The following is a 24,747-nucleotide window of genomic DNA, read 5'->3' as shown; positions in this document are numbered from 1 at the left end:
GAACGGGGTCCGAAAACTTGGTCCATAAATCAAACACGCTTGCATGTAATAATATGAAACTCGGTACACATATAGATCTTATCGGGCCGAACAACTTTCGTGCTCTAAGTTTTACGTCAGCCCAACAGGAAGTCGACTATTATGGGTTGTTTGAAAAACGTATGCTCTGGAATTTGAAATACTCCTCCTAGAATATTTGTCCAATCACAACCAAACTCGGTGTGCATGAAGTCAAGACATTGAGGATGAAAAATTGCCAGGGGATTTTTGATATCTCAAACGCTTTGGCTGTGGCGAGGAAACGAATTTATGGCGAAAAAATGAAACAGGAAGTGTGTTATAACTTCTGCATACATTAACCCTCTGGGGACCAAAAACGCGCCGGCGCGTTTTGCTCGTTTTTTTTTTTAGCAATGAAAAATAAACACAAAATGCTCTGTTAATTTTGATCTTTAGTTTTCGTGTTATACATCAATCGATCCTGTTCAGTTTCTATTTTTTTTCTGTATACTCAAAATAAAAATAAAGTGTTTTGCTTTTTGACAAATAAAGAAACTTTAACATGATGCGATTTCTGCCTTCTCTCTATCCGTAAACTCCCATTTGAAACGCGTTCGAAAATGATCTATAACTCCGCGAAAATTCAGTCAAACAGGCAAACAGACCCACGGGCATAAAGCTTGAGGTCGCATCTGTTAAATGAAGTCATTTATATAAAAAACAAATATTATCAGCTTCTGTAATCTGTATAAAAAGAGAGCGACTCCAGTCGACCTCATTACGAGCTAATTCACAGTAATGTGACACGCCCACGGAGAGCGCGTGCTATTCAAACGCAAATTCTGAGAACTATTGAAGATCTGTGAAACGCCCACATCAGCTGTAAACAAAGCGCGTCGCGATCGAGTGAGGCATAATATAGCCTACCTTATGGAGAAAAGATTCCTCAGAACAGTGCTGATATGAGGAGCAATATATCCTGATATGAGGAGCAGATCCCGCTGAGGAGTGAGGTAGGCTGTTTTCTTTTCTCACGTGTGGAATAACGTTATGGAATAACGTTAGTGTAGGCCTATGCAAACCGCAAAAAGATGAATCGCATTTCTATAATATGACTCGCCTTTCTGTGAGATGAATGAAGGGTACATATTTGTAAAGACTGTTTAGCCTAAATATAAATCGCGCGTCTGTGTGTGAAAGAATAAACTGCTTTGCTATAGCCTACTGAGATGAGTAAAAATCGACTGGAATATGTTGAAATAAAATGTATTTGTACAAGCAACGTATTAAACTGCAAATTAGCATTTATATGCCCTAATATTTCATAAAAACAACGCTACAGTCAGTCACTTGTTGACTAGATTTGGGTACAGTTTTTAGGCTACTGTAAAATATACTGCCACATAAAATAAGCTTTTGTTTAGCAATTTCTGCTCATATCTAACGTTTTATATATATATATATATATATATATATATATATATATATATATATATATATATATATATATATATATATATATTTGTCAAAAATAAAGTCATAGACTAAGATGTTAGATGTTCCAATGCGGCTATATTCAAACTAATGAATACATATGATAAAATGTAGGCCTATAATCTTTTTTTCTTTTTCTTTTTTACAAAGAAAGAGTACACTTGAAATATTGTTGAAATTGTAATTATTGTTGTAATTGTAACATTTTTAATAAAATAGCAAAACATATTTACAAGAGAGATGTAAGCAAAATCTTAAATGGTCAATATAAGTCTTCTTCTAAATACATCCTTTGTCCTTGTATTGTGGCTCAGTCAGTGTCACACCTGAAAGGATGGCTCATTAGGCAGAGTCATTATGCAGAGTGGGTGTGAACTACTCCTCCCCCTCGCATATTGGCTTTCCAAGCAAAACCTGTTTTACACCATTTAAATCAATGTATTTTTTTTTTGTGAACGATAAAGCAAGACTATTTTCATATAATTTTGAAGCTAGAACTCAAAGGGACCACATCCATTGGTCAAAAGTCTTGTGGACACATATTTAATATGTGTTTTGTGGTCTTAATTCAGCAACTTTCATTTTTATTTTTTCCAATAACCACGCATAAACATTATTCTCTTAAAAATACAAACATCTACATACAAGTTGCTTGCATATTATGGTAGCCCTGTTTGTGCTATATAGAGTGAATTTACACCTTTGTCATTAACATGTTTATAAATAACTGAAAAAAGCACAAATGTCAAGGCATGTCAGAACTTCTCAAGGGCCCCAAAAACACCTTGGTCCCCAGAGGGTTAACTGATCTTGATGAAACTTCAGCAGTGTGTTCGTTGTAAGAGGCCGATCACATGGATGTGACTATTGTGAGTCAAAGTTATAGCGCCACCAACAGGCAGCAGGAAGTACATCACCTTCAAAATGCTTTGAAATCACTGTCTTATTTTTACCCGATTTGCTTCAAACTTTATGTGTACAATGTAGACACACGGCAGATGTAGACCTGTGAAAGGATTATTGATATCTTAGATACTGTTGCTGTGGCAACGCATCAAACTTTAATATTCTTTTCAGATGCTTTTGAGACTCCTAACATACTTGAAATTCGATGAAATTCGACAGACACATCACATTTATTATCCAGTAGACATGTGCAAAGTTTCAGAAACGAGCGTGGTGAGGGGCTCAGTAGCGCCACCTTTAGTCAAAAATGGGGGCTTAGTTTTAAGTAGAGTCACAAAAATCGTTATGTGTATTGTTCTCATCAAGCCGGACAACTTTCTAATTTATAGTCATAAGCTGTGACCAACAGGAAGAGAGATATTTTGGTTTGAATGTGATTTTTTGGAGAATTCTCTCCCTCTCTCTCTCTGCCTCTACGTCTCTGTGTGTGTGAGGTGTGGGGGGATTTGTCTTTTGAGTGAGATTTCTTTAAAATTCCTGTTTTTCAAGGTTTCAGGGGCTTTTGGGGCCTTTAACGTGCTCGAAAACTCTTGAAACTTTGCACACAGGTCAGAACCTGCGGCCATCAGGGCCGGGCTGAAGCTGGTACCCGGGCGTGGCAGGGGGGCTCAACAGCGCCCCCTGGAACGGGATCCGAACACTTGTCCATAAATCAAACACACTTGCATGTAATGATATGAAACTCGGTACACATATAGATCTCATCGGGCCGAACAACTTTCGTGCTCTAAATTTTACGCCAGCCCAACAGGAAGTCGGCAATTATGGGTTGTTTGGAGAACGCTTGCTGTGGAATTTGAAACACTTCTCCTAGAGAATGAATTAAATCGCCACCAAACTCGGTGTGCATGAAGTCAAGACATTGAGGATGCTAAATTGCAGACGGATTTTTGATATCTCAAACGGTTTGGCCGTGGCAAGGAAACGAATTTATGGCGAGAAAAGAGAAACACGAAGTGTTATAACTTCTGCACACATTAACTGATCTTGATGAAACTTCAGCAGTGTGTTCGTGGTAAGAGGCCGATCAGATGGATGTGACTATTGTGAGTCAAAGTTATAGCGCCACCAACTGGCAGCAGGAAGTGTGTCACTTTCAAAATGTTTTTGACAAAAGTGGGGGGGTTAGTTTTACCCACAATTACAAAAATCAGTACGTATATTGGTCTCATCATGCCGGACAACTTTCTAATTTACAGGCATTAGCTGCAACCAACAGGAAGTCAGATATTTTGGTCTGAATATGGATCGTTTGTTAAATCAGCCTCTGAGTTTTTAGTTACTCCTCCTAAAAGGTTTATTTTATTCCCACCAAACTTTTTCAACATGATAAAAATATATTAATGATGCTAAATTGTAAACGGATATTGAATATCTCAAACGGTTTTGCTATGGCGAGGGATTAAATTAATGTCAAAAAGGAAGCAGGAAACATCTCATAACTTCTAAAAATGTAATTATACACCATTTATTTTTATATAAAAATATACAAATATTAGAACTAAACCTATTTTATTCTGTTTTTGCAATATAAGAAGTATGAAAAAGTTAAAAACAGGCTATTTAGTGCTATTTGGTTCAACAAAAAAGCAAACATAGGGCTATACTGCCCTCTTGTGTCCAAAAGGATATCCAAATAGTATATAAAACGTTTTACTAGGTAGGCCTATTGTATTTAAATATAAATTTATTAGGTATATGACTGTGAGGATATTTTTCCATCGGTTAATCGACGTGTGACATGAGCAGGTGCTTTTAAATCGCTAACTATAGTATACTATATACTAGTAAAATACAGACGTCCGCACAGACATTGATAATGGTGCGGAATAGAGCGAGCATTTTCAATGTATTCCTATGGATGTAGGAATTAACTAAAACAGTTTATTTATGTTTTTGTGTCCACTGTTCAACCGCAACCGCGTCACACACACACACATTCCAGAATTGCAATCTTGACATCGCAGCCTGTTCATTATAGCCCTAATACAATATAATAATAAAAATAGTCAACCTAACATAAACAAATTACACTGCTCTGTTTAAATAGTCAGTAGTACAATTTGTACCATTCACAGAAAGCAGAGCTCCACTGTGATGTTTCCAAGCACATTTTTGCGCGTGTGAAGAGGATGAATTTTTCCATCGATATTGGAACACGAGTGAAGTACAAAGCCTATAATAAAGAATAGTTTAGCATCCAAATACATCGCAAATATTGAAACATTTTGATTCTAATGAGAGGGTTACGTGAGACCAACACTGCTTACTTTCGTTTTTATTTTTACATTAAATTTAAAGGATTTGTTGTGGAATATTTTGAGTGTATCATAAAATCAGAATAAGGTAAGACAAGTAATATTTTCTGTCTTATATATATTTATATACGTGTATATATATATATATATATATATATATATATGTATATGTATATATATATGTGTGTGTGTGTGTGTGTGTGTGTGTGTGTGTGTGTGTATATATATATATATATATATATATATATATATATATATATATATATATATATATATATATATATATATATATATATATAAATATAGCTGCGAGCAGCGATGGAGGGCCAAAGCCGGCGGCACCGCCATCCCCGGTGCCTTTAGGTAACTAAAGGCTCCGGGGTTGCGGTGCCACCGGCTTGGGCCCGTAATTGCTGCTCGCAGCTATATTTATTAGGGCCCAAGCCCTGAAAGGGCGAAGGCCCTATTGTTTCCGGTAGGATTATTATTATTATTATTATTATTATTATTATTATTATTATTATTTTGTCAACCTTTCGGGCACTTTTGGGGCCCTTAACATGCTCGAAAACTCTTGAAATTTTGCACACACGTCAGAACCCGCGGCCATCAGGGCCGGACTGAAGCTGGTACCCGGGCGTGGCAGGGGGGCTCGACAGCGCCCCCTGGAACGGGATCCAAACACATGTCCATAAATCAAACACGCTTGCATGTAATAATATGAAACTCGGTACACATATAGATCTCATCGGGCCGAACAACTTTCGTGCTCTAAGTTTTACGCCAGCCAAACAGGAAGTTGGCTATTTAGCGTTGTTTGGAAACGCATGCTGTGGAATTTAATGTACTCCTCCTAGGGAATTCATCGATTCGCCTCCAAACTCGGTGTGCATGAAGTCAAGACATTGAGGATGCTAAATTGCGGACGGATTTTTGATATCTCGAACGGTTTGGCCGTGGCGAGGAAACAAATTTATGGCGAAAAAATGAAACAGGAAGTGTGTTATAACTTCTGCATACATTAACTGATCTTGATGAAACTTCAGCAGTGTGTTCGTTGTAAGAGGCCGATCACATGGATGTGACTATTGTGAGTCAAAGTTATAGCGCCACCAACTGGCAGCAGGAAGTGTGTCACTTTCAACATGCTTTTGACAAAAGTGGGGGGTTAGTTTTAACTACAGTAAAGAAAAAACAGTTTGTATATTGTTCTCATCAAGCCGGACAACTTTCTAATTTCCATTCAATAGCTCTGGCCATCAGGAAGTCAGATATTTTGGTCTGAATGTGAATTTTTTTGCAAAATCAGCCTCTGAATTTTTAGCCACTCCTCTTAAACTATTTATTTTATTCGTACCAAACTTTTTCAACATGATGAAACTACATTAAATATGTTAAATTGTGAATGGATAATAAATATCTCAAACGGTTTTGCTATGGCGAGGGATTAAAGTAATGTCCAAAAAGGAAACACTAAAAATCTTCTAAAAATGTAATTATATACCATTTATTTCTATATAAAAGAATACAAATATCACAACTAAACCCATTTTATTCTGTTTTTGCAATTCAAGAAGAATGAAAAAGTTAAAACAGGCTATTTAGTGCTATTTGGTTCAACAAAAAAGCAAACATAGGGCTATACTGCCCTCTTGTGTCCAAAAGGACATCAAAATAGTATATAAAACTTTTTACCAGGTAGGCCAATATTGTATTTAAATATACATTTATTAGGTATGTGTCTGAGGATATTTTCCCACCGGTTAATCGACGTGTGACACGAGTGGGTGCTTTTAAATCGCTAATATAATAGTGAAAGAAAAATAATGATAATGTTGCACACACAAATCACACACATGTGGGAAAGAATGATGCTTTTAAACAACACTAAACCACCATTAGGTGTCGCCAGGCATCCATCTTAATAAGCGAGTCATTGATTCATTCGTTCAAACGATTCGTTCGAATGAGTCGATCATGATTAAGACAGATGTTTATGGATTGATCATTCAATCTTTGAGTCAACCGATTCGTTAAAAATGCTGAATCGTTCAGTTATGAGAAAACATGTGATGCGTGATGGTTCTGCCGTGATCTTTGTTTAACTATTTTCGCTGCTGAAACAGAACAAAAACAGTCAACATTGCATCTAAAATGTAAGTGACTTAATTGTAACTGTTTATTAACCTGTTGTATGAAATCTAGGGGTGGGAGAAAAAATGTATTCTTAGATGCATCGCGATGCGGACGTGGACGATCCTGAATCGATTCACAAATGTCAAAAAATCGATTCTCTAAAAAAATATTTTTCTAATAACGTAATATTGACGGAAGGCAAAAGGCGGAACTCTAAGCGGACGTGCGTGCAGTCTGTGGCGCGCACATAACAGAGAAGTTTCTTCTGCTCACCAAGGCTGCATTTATTTGATTAAAAATACAAACAAAAACAGTAATATTGTAAAATATTATTCTAATTTAAAACAGCTGCTTTCTATTTTAATATATTTTAAACTGTTATTTATTCCTGTGATCAAAGCTGAGTTTTCAGCATCATTACTCCAGTCGTCACTGTCACATGATCCTTCAGAAATTATTCTAATATGATGATTGATACTCAAGAAACATTCATTATTATTTTAAATGTCGAAAACAGTTGTGTACAGTCTTTGATGAATAGAAAGTTCAAAAGAACAGCATTTATCTGAAATCTAAAGCTTTTGTAACGTTAAACACTACCGCTCAAAAGTTTTGGGTTAGTAATAATTAAAATTTTATTTTTTGGGGAAATAAATAAAATAAATCAGTACTTTTATTTATGAAGGATGAGTTAAACTGATCAACAGTTACAGTAAAGACATTTATAATGTTAAAAATATATATATATATTTGAAATATATGCTGTTCTTTTGAACTTTACATTCATCAAAGCATTTTGAAAAAAAAAAAATCTGTACACAACTGTTTTCAACATTGAAAATAATAATGAATATTTATTGAGCATCAATCATCATATTAGTATGATTTCTGAAGGATCATGTGACACTGAAGACTGGAGTAATGATGCTGAAAACTCAACTTTGATCACAGAAATGAATTACTATGTAAAATATTTAAAAATTGAAAACAGCTGTTTTAAATTGGAATAATATTTCACAATATTACTGTTTTTGTTTGTATTTTTAATCAATAAATGCAGCCTTGGTGAGCAGAAGAGACTTCTCCTAAAAACATTAAAAATCTTACTGACCCCAAACTTTTGAACAATAATATATATATATATATATATATATATATATATATATATAAATATAGCTGCGAGCAGCGATGGAGGGCCAAAGCCGGCGGTACCGCCACCCCGGTGCCTTTAGGTAACTAAAGGCACCGGGGTTGCGGTGCCACCGGCTTGGGCCCGTAATCGCTGCTCGCAGCTATATTTATTCTTATTTTTCTGTCAACCTTTCGGGCACTTTTGAGACCCTTAACGTGCTCGAAAACTCTTGAAACTTTGCACACGGGTCAGAACCCGCGGCCATCAGGGCCGGGCTGAAGCTGGTACCCGGGCGTGGCAGGGGGGCTCGACAGCGCCCCCTTGAACGGGGTCCGAAAACTTGGTCCATAAATCAGACACGCTTGCATGTAATAATATGAAACTCGGTACACATATAGATCTCATCGGGCCGCACAACTTTCGTACTTTTACTTTTTACGCCAGCCCAACAGGAAGTCGGCTATTATGGGTTGTTTTGAAACGCATGCTTTGGAATTTAATGTACTCCTCCTAGAGAATTCATCCAATCGCCTCCGAACTCGGTCAGCATGAAGTCAAGACATTGAGGATGCTAAATTGCAGACGGATTTTTGATATCTCGAACGGTTTGGCCGTGGCAAGGAAACGAATTTATGGCAAATAAGGGACACAGGAAGTGTGTTATAACTTCAGCATACATTATCTGATCTTGATGAAACTTCAGCAGTGTGTTCGTTGTAAGAGGCCGAACACAAGGATGTGACTATTGTGAGTCAAAGTTATAGCGCCACCAACTGGCAGCAGGAAGTGTGTCACTTTCAAAATGCTTTGAAATCACTCTCTTATTTTTACCCGATTTGCTTCAAACTTTATGTGTATAATGTAGACACACGGCAGATGTAGACCTGTGAAAGGATTATTGATATCTTAGATACTGTTGCCATGGCAACGCATCAAACTTTAATATTCTTTTTTGATGCTTTTGAGACTCTTAACATACTTGAAATTGCATGAAACTCGACAGACACATCACACTTATTATCCAGTAGACATGGGCAAAGTTTCAGAAACGGGCGTGGTGAGGGGCTCAGTAGCGCCACCTTTAGTCAAAAATGGGGGCTTAGTTTTACCTAGAATCACAAAACTTGGTATGTATTTTGTTCTTATCGAGCCGGACAACTTTCTAATTAGCTCAAAGCAACAGAAAGTCAGATATTTTGGTTTGAATGAGATTTTTTGGAGAATTTTCTCTCTCTCTCTGTCTCTGAGTGTGTGAGGGGTGGGGGTGATTTGTCAGTTGAGTGAGATTTACTTTTTCATTTGTTTTTCAAGGTTTCTGGGGCTTTTGGGTCCCTAAACGTGCTCGAAAACTCTTGAAACTTTGCACACAGGTCAGAACCCGCGGCCATCAGGGCGGGGCTGAATCTGGTAGCCGGGCGTGGCAGGGGGGCTCAACAGCGCCCCCTTGAACGGGGTTCTAAAACTTGGTCCATATATCAAACATGCTTGCATGAATTAATTTGAAACTCGGTACACATATAGATCTCATCGGGCCGAACTACTTTCGTGCTCTAAGTTTTACGCCAGCCCAACAGGAAGTCGGCTATTTAGGGTTGTTTGGAAACGCTTGCTGTGGAATTTAATGTACTCCTCCTAGGAAATACATCGATTCGCCTCCAAACTCGGTCAGCGTGAAGTCAAGACATTGAGGATGCTAAATTGCGGACGGATTTTTGATATCTCGAATGGTTTGGCTGTGGCGAGGAAACAAATTAATGGCGAGAAAAGAGAAACACGAAGTGTTATAACTAATGCATACATTAACTGATCTTGATGAAACTTCAGCAGTTTGTTCATGGTAAGAGGCCGATCAGATGGATGTAACTATTGTGTGTCAAAGTTAAAGCGCCACCAAATGGCAGCAGGAAATGTGTCACTTTCAAAATGCTTTTGACAAAAGTGGGGGGGGGTCGTTTTACCTACAGTAGCACAACTCAGTACGTATGTTGATCTCATCGACCCGGACAACTTTCTAATTTAAAGTCATTAGCTCCGACCATCAGGAAGTCAGATATTTTGGTTTGAATGTGGATTTTTTGCAAAATCAGCCTCCAAAAGGCACTAAAAGCCTCAAATCTTCTAAAAATGTAATTTTATACCATTTATTTCTATATAAAAGTATACAAATATCACAACTAAACCCATTTTATTCTGTTTTTAAAAAGAATTTTATTCTAATTTTATTCTAAATTTTAAAACAGTAAAGTAAAAAAAAAATTCAAGTCATACATAGGGCTATACTGCCCTCTTGTGTCCAAAAGGACATCAAAATAATATATAAAACTTTTTACCAGCTAGGCCAATAATGTATTTAAATATACATTTATTAGGTATGTGTCTGAGGATATTTTCCCACCGGTTAATCGACGTGTGTGACACGAGCGGGTGCTTTTAAATCGCTAATATAAAAGTGAAAGAAAAATACGGACGTCCGCACGGACATTTATAATGGTGCACACACAAATCACACACACGTTGGAAAGAATTATGCTTTTAAACAACACTAAACCGCCATTAGATGTCGCCAAGTGACCGTCTTAATGAACGAGTCATTGATTCATTCGTTCAAACGATTCGTAATCCATAAACATATACAGATCCATAAACATGGATCCATAAACATCCAATCCATAAACATAAACAGATGTTTATGGATTGATCATTCAATCTTTGAGTCAACCAATTCGTTCAAAATGCTGAATCATTCAGTTATGAGAAAACACGTTCCTGTGAGATGCGTTCTTCTGTGATCTTTGTTTAACTATTTTCGCTGCTGAAACAGAACAAAAACAGTCAATATTGTATCTAAAATGTAAATGACTTCATTTTAACTGTTAATATCCTGTTGTATGAAATCAATGTCACAGTTTCAATTGTGATTGTATTCAGGAAAAGTTAGGTACGGAGAGCGAGCGATTTCAACGAAATCAGAACTAAACCCATTTTATTCTTTTATTATTATTATTATTCAATTTAAGAATTATGTTTGAGTTTAAAAAAAGCCAGAATGTTTTAGTCCAAAAAATAAATAAATCATGCCATGGATTGCTTGAATTTTTTTTTTTTTATTATATTTATTTTTTCGTTTTGGCTTTGTTTATAGTTTATTTTTTATTTTTTATTCTTGTTCCGTTCTGAATGTCATTACATTTAAAGGATTTGTTGTGGAATATTTTGAGTGTATCATAAAATCAGAATATTCTCTCGATTTAGTGATCCCCTACTTATTATTTTATTTTATTTTTTTCTTTGTTCTAATCAGGTCAGGCAAGTAAAATTATCTGTCTTGTCCCTTAAATTTATATATATATATATATATATATATATATGTATGTGTGTGTGTGTGTGTGTGTGTGTGTGTATATATATATATATATATATATATATATATATATATATATATATATATATATATATTAGAGGTGGGCATAGATTAATTTTTTTAATCTAGATTAATCTAGATTAAAATGGCTCATTTGAATTCTGCCGAAGGCATTCAGAATATGTGTGCTACCCAAATAATGACTATAAAAGTAAGTCTTTGAGAACGGGTTTCTCAAACCATGTGGCGCATTAGACCAGGGGCTCATCTCCTGTTTCCAAAATGCATCACAAACTGCTTGAGAAAGCTGTTATACTCAAAGACTGTAAAAGGTTACTACTGTACTGTTACCGTACGTAGGGAACATTAGGTAGGCCTATGTTATTATCAACTACTATAGGCTATCAATTAGGGATGGGCGATATGGCCTAAAATCTATATTGTGATATACATTGCAGCCTCTTGCGTTAACGATATATATATTATAATAAAACCATTTCAGAACAGGTTACACAGACCCTGCTAAACAACTGCTAAATGTTTTTTTTTTTTTTTTAAGGGTGTATTTTGAGAACATATATTGTGCAAAACTGTTAGTATACAACATAATTTTGCAGATAAATAAAATTTAAGTACACTAGTTGCTGTAGAGACTTAAGTAGGTCTAATGTTTATTATGGCTTGGAGCTTATGAAACCCCAAATTTAAAATTAGAATATTGTCTAACTGATGTATTTTCAATTAAAAAGAAACACAACAACGATTCTTAAAATCGGGCGCAGACAGAGATTACACCACTAAGATATATTGGAATGGGAATACTATGCGCGCGCTGGTATTCAGTGATATTTTTCGTTTTGAATTTGAGGTGGTAGAACGGATTAGTCGTGTGTTAACTTACCGAACTGTCACCCCACACACACACTCTGTCTATATAGTTTGCTGCTGCTCGTCGGACAGCTTAAATCCGAACCAAGTCCAAATAATGGATGTTGCACCGATCTTTTTCACCAGCTTTCACTTTCAGCCGTGTTTACTTAAGATGACGACGAATATGCGTTGCAGCCGGGTTTACCTCACGGCCGCGGGTAGATTGCGTCATCATAGCTTGTGTAGTATAGAGCCCGCTCCCAACCCAACTTGGAGAATAGATTAACGGCTATAATTTTTTTATCGCGCGATAAGAGTCTCGCGTTAACGCAGCACGTTAACGCCGATAACGGCCCACCACTAATATATATATGTGTGTGTGTGTGTGAGTGTGTGTGTGTGTGTGTGTGTGTGTGTGTGTATATATATATATATATATATATATATATATATATATATATGTATATGTGTGTGTGTGTGTGAATATATATATATATAAATATAAATATAGCTGCGAGCAGCGATGGAGGGCCAAAGCCGGCGGTACCGCCACCCTGGCACCAGGATTGCGGTGCCACCGGCTTGGGCCCGTAATCGCTGCTCGCAGCTATATTTATTATTAGGGCCCAAGCCCTGAAAGGGCGAAGGCCCTATTGTTTTCGGTAGGATTATTGTTTATTAGGGCCCAAGCCCTGAAAGGGCGAAGGCCCTATTGTTTTCGGTAGGATTATTATTATTATTAGGGCCCAAGCCCTGAAAGGGCGAAGGCCCTATTGTTTTCGGTAGGATTATTTATTAGGGCCCAAGCCCTGAAAGGGCGAAGGCCCTATTGTTTTCGGTAGGATTATTATTAGGGCCCAAGCCCTGAAAGGGCGAAGGCCCTATTGTTTTCGGTAGGATTATTGTTTATTAGGGCCCAAGCCCTGAAAGGGCGAAGGCCCTATTGTTTTCGGTAGGATTATTGTTTATTATTATTATTATTATTATTATTATTATTTTTTTCTACTTCTTGGGCACTTTTGGGGCCCTTAACATGCTCAAAAACTCTTGAAATTTTGCACACACGTCAGAACCTGCGGCCATCAGGGCCGGACTGAAGCTGGTACCCGGGCGTGGCACGGGGGCTCGACAGCGCCCCCTGGAATGGTGTCTGAAAAATTGGTCCATAAATCAAACACGCTTGCATGTAATAATATGAAACTCAGTCCACATATAGATCTCATCGGGCCGAACAACTTTCGTGCTCTAAGTTTTACACCAGCCCAAAAGGAAGTCGGTTATTATACGTTGTTTGGAAAACGCATACAATGGAATGTGAAATACTCCTCCTAGGGAATTCATCCGATCGCCACCAAACTAGGTGTGAATGAAGTCAAGACATTGAGGATGCTAAATTGCGGACGGATTTTTGATATCTCGAACGGTTTGGCCGTGGCGAGGAAACGAATTTATGGCGAATAATGGGACACAGGAAGTGTGTTATAACTTCTGCATACATTGACTGATCTTGATGAAACTTCAGCAGTGTATTCGTTGTAAGAGGCCGATCACATGGATGTGACCTTTGTGAGTCAAAGTTATAGCGCCACCAACTGGCAGCAGGAAGTTTGTCATTTTCAGAATGCTTTGAAATCACCCTCTTATTTTTACCCGATTTGCTTCAAACTTTATGTGTATAATGTAAATACATGGCAGATGTAGACTTGTGAAAGGATTATTTATATCTTAGATACTGTTGCCGCGGCAACGCATCAAACTTTAATATTCTTTTCGGATGCTTTTGAGACTCTTCGCATGCTTGAAATTGGATGAAACTCGACAGACACATAACACTTATTAGCCAGTAGACATGTGCAAAGTTTCAGAAACGGGCGTGGTGAGGGGCTCAGTAGCGCCACCTTTAGTCAAAAATGGGGGCTTAGTTTTAAGAAGAGTCACAAAAATCGTTATGTATATTGTTCTCATCAAGCCGGACAACTTTCTAATTTATAGTCATAAGCTGTGACCAACAGGAAGTGAGATATTTTGGTTTGAATGTGATTTTTTGGAGAATTCTCTCCCTCTCTCTCTCTGCCTCTGCGTCTCTGTGTGTGTGAGGGGTGGGGGGATTTGTCTTTTGAGTGAGATTTGTTTAAAATTCCTGTTTTTCAAGGTTTCAGGGGCTTTTGGGGCCTTTAACGTGCTCAAAAACTCTTGAAACTTTGCACACAGGTCAGAACCCGCGGCCATCAGGGCCGGGCTGAAGCTGGTACCCGGGCGTGGCAGGGGGGCTCAACAGCGCCCCCTGGAACGGGATCCGAACACTTGTCCATAAATCAAACACACTCGCATGTAATGATATGAAACTCGGTACACATATAGATCTCATCGGGCCGAACAACTTTCGTGCTCTAAATTTTACGCCAGCCCAACAGGAAGTCGGCAATTATGGGTTGTTTGGAGAACGCTTGCTGTGGAATTTGAAACACTTCTCCTAGAGAATTAATTAAATCGCCACCAAACTCGGTGTGCATGAAGTCAAGACATTGAGGATGCTAAATTGCGGACGGATTTTTGATATCTCAAACGGTTTGGCCGTGGCGAGGACACGAATTTATGGCGAGAAAAGAGAAACACGAAGTGTTATAACTTCTGCACACATTAACTGATCTTGATGAAACTTCAGCAGTGTGTTCGTGGTAAGAGGCCGATCAGATGGATGTGACTATTGTGGGTCAAAGTTATAGCGCCACCAAACTGGCAGCAGGAAGTGTGTCACTTTCAAAATGTTTTTGACAAAAGTGGGGGGGTTAGTTTTACCCACAATTACAAAAATCAGTACGTATATTGGTCTCATCGAGCCGGACAACTTTCTAATTTACAGGCATTAGCTGCAACCAACAGGAAGTCAGATATTTTGGTCTGAATATGGATTTTTTGTTAAATCAGCCTCTGAGTTTTTAGTTACTCCTCCTAAAAGGTTTATTTTATTCCCACCAAACTTTTTCAACATGATAAAAATATATTAATGATGCTAAATTGTAAACAGATATTGAATATCTCAAACGGTTTTGCTATGGCGAGGGATTCAATTAATGTCAAAAAGGAAGCAGGAAACATCTCATAACTTCTAAAAATGTAATTATACACCATTTATTTTTATATAAAATTATACAAATATTAGAACTAAACCTATTTTATTCTGTTTTTGCAATTCAAGAAGTATGAAAAAGTTAAAAACAGGCTATTAGTGCTATTTGGTTCAACAAAAAAGCAAACATAGGGCTATACTGCCCTCTTGTGTCCAAAAGGATATCAAAATAGTATATAAAACGTTTTACTAGGTAGGCCTATTGTATTTAAATATAAATTTATTAGGTATATGACTGTAAGGATATTTTCCCATCGGTTAATCGACGTGTGACACGAGCGGGTGCTTTTAAATCGCTAATATAAAAGTGAAAGTAAAAAACGGACGTCCGCACGGACATTGATAATGGTGCACGTTGGAAAAAATGATACTTTTAAACATAACACTAAACCGCTATTAGGTGTCGCCAGGCGACCATCTTAATGAGCGAGTCATTGATTCATTCGTTCAAACGATTCGTTCCAATGACTGAGTCATTCATGATTGAGACAGATGTTTATGGATTGACCATTGAATCTTTAAGTCAACCGATTCGTTTCAAAAAGCTGAATCATTCAGTAATGAGAAAACAAGTTGCTGTGAGATGCGCAGTGGTTCTGCTGTGATCTTTGTTTAACTATTTTTGCTGCTGAAACAGAAAAAAAACAGTCAATATTGCATCTAAAATGTAAGTGACTTAATTGTAACTGTTTATTAACCTGTTGTATGAAATCAATGTCACAGTTTCAATCGTGATTGTATTCAGGAAATAGTTGCCTACTCGTCAAGTGAGGTTGCTTAACTCTATCATATGTTATAAAATATATAAAAACTCCATATTTGTAATTTTTATAGTCAGTATGTTGTTAACTGGTTTGCTTTTTTGTGTGCTGCGCTCATTTGTTTACAATTCTCCTGGAGAAGCAGCATGAGCCTCAGCAGTGCAACCTTGTTACCATTGATCAGTAATACATTCATATTTAACTGCTGATTGCAACTTAAAATGAATGTAATGAAATTAGAATAATCTCTCGTTTTAGTGACTCCCAAGTTATTTTTTTGTTATTGACGTTCTAATCAGGCTATACTCTGGTCGGGCAAGTAAAATTTTCTTTCAGGTAGGCCTATTGTATTTATATATAAATATATTAGGGATGTGACTGTGATAAAATTTTCCCACCGGTTAATCGACGTGTGACACAGCTGAGGGCTTTTAAATCGCTAACTATAGTATACTATATACTAGTAAAATACAGACGTCCGCACAGACATTGATAATGGTGCGGAGTAGAGCGAGCATTTTCAATGTATTCCTATGGATGTAGGAATTAACTAAAACATTTTATTTATGTTTTTGTGTCCACTGTTGAACCGCAACCGCGTCACACACACACACACACATTCCAGAATTGCAATCTTGACATCGCAGCCTGTTCATTATAGCCCTAATACAATATAATAATAAAAATAGTCAACCTAACATAAACGAATTACACTGCTCTGTTTAAATAGTCAGTAGTACAATTTGTACCATTCACAGAAAGCAAAGCTCCACTGTGATGTTTCCAAGCACATTTTTGCGCGTGTGAAGAGGATGATTTTTTCCATCGATATTGGAACACGAGTGAAGTACAAAGCCTATAATAAAGAATAGTTTAGCATCCAAATACATCGCAAATATTGAAACATTTTGATTCTAATGAGAGGGTTACGTGAGACCAACACTGCTTACTTTCGTTTTTATTTTGACATTAAATTTAAAGGATTTGTTGTGGAATATTTTGAGTGTATCATAAAATCAGAATAAGGTAAGACAAGTAATATTTTCTGTCTTATATATATATATACACGTGTATATATATATATATACGTGTATATATATATATATATATATATATATATATATATATATATGTATATGTGTGTGTGTGTGTGTGTGTGTATATATATATATATATATATATATATATATATATAAATATAAATATAGCTGCGAGCAGCGATGGAGGGCCAAAGCCGGCGGCACCGCCATCCCCGGTGCCTTTAGGTAACTAAAGGCTCCGGGGTTGCGGTGCCACCGGCTTGGGCCCGTAATCGCTGCTCGCAGCTATATTTATTATTATTATTATTATTTATTTATTTTTTTTCTACTTCTCGGGCACTTTTGGGGCCCTTAACATGCTCAAAAACTCTTGAAATTTTGCACACACGTCAGAACCCGCGGCCGTCAGGGCCGGACTGAAGCTGGTACCCGGGCGTGGCAAGGGGGCTCGACAGCGCCCCCTGCAATGGTGTCTGAAAACTTGGTCCATAAATCAAACACGCTTGCATGTAATAATATGAAACTCAGTACACATATAGATCTCATCGGGCCGAACAACTTTCGTGCTCTAAGTTTTACACCAGCCCAACAGGAAGTCGGATATTATACGTTGTTTGGAAAACGCATATAATGGAATGTGAAATACTCCTCCTAGGGAATTCATCCGATCACCACCAAACTCGGTGTGAATGAAGTCAAGACATTGAGGATGCTAAATTGCGAACGGATTTTTGATATCTCGAACGGTTTGGCCGTGGCGAGGAAACGAATTTATGGCGAAAAAATGAAACAGGAAGTGTGTTATAACTTCTGCATACATTAACTGATCTTGATGAAACTTCAGCAGTGTGTTCGTTGTAAGAGGCCGATCGCACAGATGTGACTATTGTGAGTCAAAGTTATAGCGCCACCAACAGGCAGCAGGAAGTACATCACTATTAAAATGCTTTGAAATCACTGTCTTATTTTTACCAGATTTGCTTCAAACTTTATGTGTACAATGTAGACACACGGCAGATGTAAACCTGTGAAAGGATTATTGATATCTTAGATACTGTTGCCGTGGCAACGCATCAAACTTTAATATTCTTTTTTTATGCTTTTGAGACTCTTAACATACTTGAAATTGCATGAAACTCGACAGACACATCACATTTATTATCCAGTAGACATGTGCAAAGTTTCAGAAACGGGCGTGGTGAGGGGCTCAGTAGCGCCACCTTTAGTCATAAGTGGGGGGGTAGTTTTATCAACAGCAACAAAACTTGGTATGTGTATTGTTCTCATCAAGACGGACAACTTTCTAATTTACATGAACCATCTCCGACCAACAGGAAGAGAGATATTTTGGTTTGAATGTGGATTTTCTGAAGAATTTTCTCTCCCTCTCTCTGTGTCTGTGTGTGTGTGAGGGGAGGGGGGGATTTGACTATTGCTTTTATATTGTTAATCAAGGTTTCAGGGGCTTTTGGGGTCCTTAACGTGCTCAAAAACTCTTGAAACTTTGCACACAGGTCAGAACCCACGGCCATCAGGGCCGGGCTGAAGCTGGGACCCGGGCGTGGCTGGGGGGCTCAACAGCGCCCCCTTGAACGGGGTTCTAAAACTTGATCCATATATCAAACACGCTCGCATGAATTAATATGAAACTCGGTACACATATAGATCTCATCGGGCCGAACAACTTTACCCCGGTCAAGTTTTACGCCAGCCCAACAGGAAGTCGGCTATTATGGGTTGTTTGGAAAACGCTTGCTGTGGAATGTGAAATACTCCTCCTAGAAAATTCACCGTGTCCCCTCCAAACTCGGTGTGCATGTAGTCAAGACTTTGAGGATGCTAAATTGCGGACGGATTTTTGATATCTCGAACGGTTTGGCTGTGGCGAGGAATCGAATTTATGGCGAGAAAAGAGAAACACGGAAGTGGAATAACTTCTGCATACATTAACTGATCTTGATGAAACTTCACCAGTGTGTTCGTGGTAAGAGGCCGATCAGATGGATGTAGCTATTGTGAGTCAAAGTTATAGCGCCACCAACTGGCAGCAGGAAGTGTGTCACTTTCAACATGCTTTTGACAAAAGTGGGGGGGTTAGTTTTAACTACAGTAAAGAAAAAATAGTTTGTATATTGTTCTCATCAAGCCGGACAACTTTCTAATTTACATTCAATAGCTCTGGCCATCAGGAAGTCAGATATTTTGGTCTGAATGTGATTTTTTTTGCAAAATCAGCCTCTGAATTTTTAGCCACTCCTCTTAAACTATTTATTTTATTCGTACCAAACTTTTTCAACATGATGAAACTACATTAAATATGCTAAATTGTGAATGGATAATAAATATCTCAAATGGTTTTGCTATGGCGAGGGATTAAATAATGTCCAAAAAGGAAACACTAAAAATCTTCTAAAAATGTAATTATATACCATTTATTTCTATATAAAAGTATACAAATATCACAACTAAACCCATTTTATTCTGTTTTTGCAATTCAAGAAGAATGAAAAAGTTAAAACAGGCTATTTATTGCTATTTGGTTCAACAAAAAAGCAAACATAGGGCTATACTGCCCTCTTGTGTCCAAAAGGACATCAAAATAGTATATAAAACGTTTTACCAGGTAGGCCAATATTGTATTTAAATATACATTTATTAGGTATGTGTCTGAGGATATTTTCCCACCGGTTAATCGACGTGTGACACGAGTGGGTGCTTTTAAATCGCTAATATAATAGTGTAAGAAAAATAATGATAATGTTGCACACACAAATCACACACATGTGGGAAAGAATGATGCTTTTAAACAACACTTAAACCGCCATTAGGTGTCGCCAGGCATCCATCTTAATAAGCGAGTCATTGATTCATTCGTTCAAACGATTTGTTCGAATGAGTCGATCATGATTAAGACAGATGTTTATGGATTGATCATTCAATCTTTGAGTCAACCGATTCGTTAAAAATGCTGAATCGTTCAGTTATGAGAAAACACGTGATGCGTGATGGTTCTGCCGTGATCTTTGTTTAACTATTTTCGCTGCTGAAACAGAACAAAAACAGTCAACATTGCATCTAAAATGTAAGTGACTTAATTGTAACTGTTTATTAACCTGTTGTATGAAATCTAGGGGTGGGAGAAAAAAATTATTCTTAGATGCATCGCGATGCGGACGTGGACGATTCTGAATCGATTCACAAATGTCAAAAAATCGATTCTCTAAAAAAATATTTTTCTAATAACGTAATATTGACGGAAGGCAAAAGGCGGAACTCTAAGCGGACGTGCGTGCAGTCTGTGGCGCGCACATAACAGAGAAGTTTCTTCTGCTCACCAAGGCTGCATTTATTTGATTAAAAATACAAACAAAAACAGTAATATTGTAAAATATTATTCCAATTTAAAACAGCTGCTTTCTATGTTAATATATTTTAAACTGTTATTTATTCCTGTGATCAAAGCTGAGTTTTCAGCATCATTACTCCAGTCGTCACTGTCACATGATCCTTCAGAAATTATTCTAATATGATGATTGATACTCAAGAAACATTCATTATTATTTTAAATGTCGAAAACAGTTGTGTACAGTCTTTGATGAATAGAAAGTTCAAAAGAACAGCATTTATCTGAAATCTAAAGCTTTTGTAACGTTAAACACTACCGCTCAAAAGTTTTGGGTTAGTAATAATTAAAATTTTATTTTTTGGGGAAATAAATAAAATAAATCAGTACTTTTATTTATGAAGGATGAGTTAAACTGATCAACAGTTACAGTAAAGACATTTATAATGTTAAAAATATATATATTTGAAATATATGCTGTTCTTTTGAACTTTACATTCATCAAAGCATTTTGAAAAAAAAAATCTGTACACAACTGTTTTCAACATTGAAAATAATAATGAATATTTATTGAGCGTCAATCATCATATTAGTATGATTTCTGAAGGATCATGTGACACTGAAGACTGGAGTAATGATGCTGAAAACTCAACTTTGATCACAGAAATGAATTACTATGTAAAATATTTAAAAATTGAAAACAGCTGTTTTAAATTGGAATAATATTTCACAATATTACTGTTTTTGTTTGTATTTTTAATCAATAAATGCAGCCTTGGTGAGCAGAAGAGACTTCTCCTAAAAACATTAAAAATCTTACTGACCCCAAACTTTTGAACTATAATATATATATATATATATATATATATATATATATATATATATATATATATATATACATATATATGTATGTGTGTGTATGTATGTATTTATATATATATATATATATATATATATATATATATATATATATATATATATAAATATAGCTGCGAGCAGCGATTACGGGCCCAAGCCGGTGGCACCGCAACCCCGGTGCCTTTAGTTACCTAAAGGCACCGGGGTTGCGGTGCCACCGGCTTGGGCCCGTAATCGCTGCTCTCAGCTATATTTATTATTATTATTATTATTATTTTTCTGTCAACCTTTCGGGCACTTTTGAGACCCTTAACGTGCTCGAAAACTCTTGAAACTTTGCACACGGGTCAGAACCCGTGGCCATCAGGGCTGGGCTGAAGCTGGTACCCGGGCGTGGCAGGGTGGCTCGACAGCGCCCCCTTGAACGGGGTCCGAAAACTTGGTCCATAAATCAGACACGCTTGCATGTAATAATATGAAACTCGGTACACATATAGATCTCATCGGGCCGAACAACTTTCGTACTTTTACTTTTTACGCCAGCCCAACAGGAAGTCGGCTATTATGGGTTGTTTTGAAACGCATGCTGTGGAATTTAATGTACTCCTCCTAGAGAATTCATCCAATCGCCTCCAAACTCGGTCAGCATGAAGTCAAGACATTGAGGATGCTAAATTGCGGACGGATTTTTGATATCTCGAACGGTTTGGCCGTGGCAAGGAAACGAATTTATGGCGAATAAGGGACACAGGAAGTGTGTTATAACTTCAGCATACATTATCTGATCTTGATGAAACTTCAGCAGTGTGTTCGTTTTCAGAGGCCGAACACAAGGATGTGATTATTGTGAGTCAAAGTTATAGCGCCACCAACTGGCAGCAGGAAGTGTTTCACTTTCAAAATGCTTTGAAATCACTCTCTTATTTTTACCTGATTTGCTTCAAACTTTATGTGTATGATGTAGACACACGGCAGATGTAGACCTGTGAAAGGATTATTGATATCTTAGATACTGTTGCCATGGCAACGCATCAAACTTTAATATTCTTTTTTGATGCTTTTGAGACTCTTAACATACTTGAAATTGCATGAAACTCGACAGACACATCACACTTATTATCCAGTAGACATGGGCAAAGTTTCAGAAACGGGCGTGGTGAGGGGCTCAGTAGCGCCACCTTTAGTCAAAAATGGGGGCTTAGTTTTACCTAGAATCACAAAACTTGGTATGTATATTGTTCTTATCGAGCCGGACAACTTTCTAATTTACACTTATTAGCTCAAAGCAACAGAAAGTCAGATATTTTGGTTTGAATGTGATTTTTTGGAGAAATTTCTCTCTCTCTCTGTCTCTGAGTGTGTGAGGGGTGGGGGTGATTTGTCAGTTGAGTGAGATTTACTTTTTCATTTGTTTTTCAAGGTTTCTGGGGCTTTTGGGTCCCTAAACGTGCTCGAAAACTCTTGAAACTTTGCACACAGGTCAGAACCCGCGGCCATCAGGGCGGGGCTGAATCTGGTAGCCGGGCGTGGCAGGGGGGCTCAACAGCGCCCCCTTGAACGGGGTTCTAAAACTTGGTCCATATATCAAACACGCTTGCATGAATTAATTTGAAACTCGGTACACATATAGATCTCATCGGGCCGAACAACTTTCGTGCTCTAAGTTTTACGCCAGCCCAACAGGAAGTCGGCTATTTAGGGTTGTTTGGAAACGCTTGCTGTGGAATTTAATGTACTCCTCCTAGGAAATACATCGATTCGCCTCCAAACTCGGTCAGCGTGAAGTCAAGACATTGATGATGCTAAATTGCGGACGGATTTTTGATATCTCGAACGGTTTGGCTGTGGCGAGGAAACGAATTAATGGCGAGAAAAGAGAAAAACGAAGTGTTATAACTAATGCATACATTAACTGATCTTGATGAAACTTCAGCAGTTTGTTCATGGTAAGAGGCCGATCAGATGGATGTAACTATTGTGTGTCAAAGTTATAGCGCCACCAACTGGCAGCAGGAAATGTGTCACTTTCAAAATGCTTTTGACAAAAGTTGGGGGGGTTGTTTTACCTACAGTAGCACAACTCAGTACGTATGTTGATCTCATCGACCCGGACAACTTTCTAATTTAAAGTCATTAGCTCCGACCATCAGGAAGTCAGATATTTTGGTTTGAATGTGGATTTTTTGCAAAATCAGCCTCCAAAAGGCACTAAAAGCCTCAAATCTTCTAAAAATGTAATTTTATACCATTTATTTCTATATAAAAGTATACAAATATCACAACTAAACCCATTTTATTCTGTTTTTAAAAAGAATTTTATTCTAATTTTATTCTAAATTTTAAAACAGTAAAGTAAAAAAAAAATTCAAGAGTTACATAGGGCTATACTGCCCTCTTGTGTCCAAAAGGACATCAAAATAATATATAAAACTTTTTACCAGCTAGGCCAATAATGTATTTAAATATACATTTATTAGGTATGTGTCTGAGGATATTTTCCCACCGGTTAATCGACGTGTTTGACACGAGCGGGTGCTTTTGTATCGCTAATATAAAAGTGAAAGAAAAATACGGACGTCCACACGGACATTTATAATGGTGCACACACAAATCACACACACGTTGGAAAGAATTATGCTTTTAAACAACACTAAACCGCCATTAGATGTCGCCAAGTGACCGTCTTAATGAGCGAGTCATTGATTCATTCGTTCAAATGATTCGTAATCCATAACATACAGATCCATAAACATGGATCCATAAACATCCAATCCATAAACATAAACAGATGTTTATGGATTGATCATTCAATCTTTGAGTCAACCAATTCGTTCAAAATGCTGAATCATTCAGTTATGAGAAAACACGTTCCTGTGAGATGCGTTCTTCTGTGATCTTTGTTTAACTATTTCCGCTGCTGAAACAGAACAAAAACAGTCAATATTGCATCTAAAATGTAAATGACTTCATTTTAACTGTTAATAACCTGTTGTATGAAATCAATGTCACAGTTTCAATAGTGATTGTATTCAGGAAAAGTTAGGTACGGAGAGCGAGCGATTTCAACGAAATCAGAACTAAACCCATTTTATTCTTTTATTATTATTATTATTCAATTTAAGAATTATGTTTGAGTTTAAAAAAAGCCAGAATGTTTTAGTCCAAAAAATAAATAAATCATGCCATGGATTGCTTGAAATTAATTTTTTTAATTATATTTATTTTTTCGTTTTGGCTTTGTTTATAGTTTATTTTTAATTTTTTATTCTTGTTCCGTTCTGAATATCATTACATTTAAAGGATTTGTTGTGGAATATTTTGAGTGTATCATAAAATCAGAATAATTCTCTCGATTTAGTGATCCCCTACTTATTATTTTATTTTATTTTTTTCTTTGT

Source organism: Squalius cephalus, assembly GCF_949319135.1.
Source record: "Squalius cephalus genome assembly, chromosome: 24".
Taxonomy (NCBI): Eukaryota; Metazoa; Chordata; class Actinopteri; order Cypriniformes; family Leuciscidae; genus Squalius; species Squalius cephalus.
Note: the sequence above shows the minus strand (reverse complement) of the source record.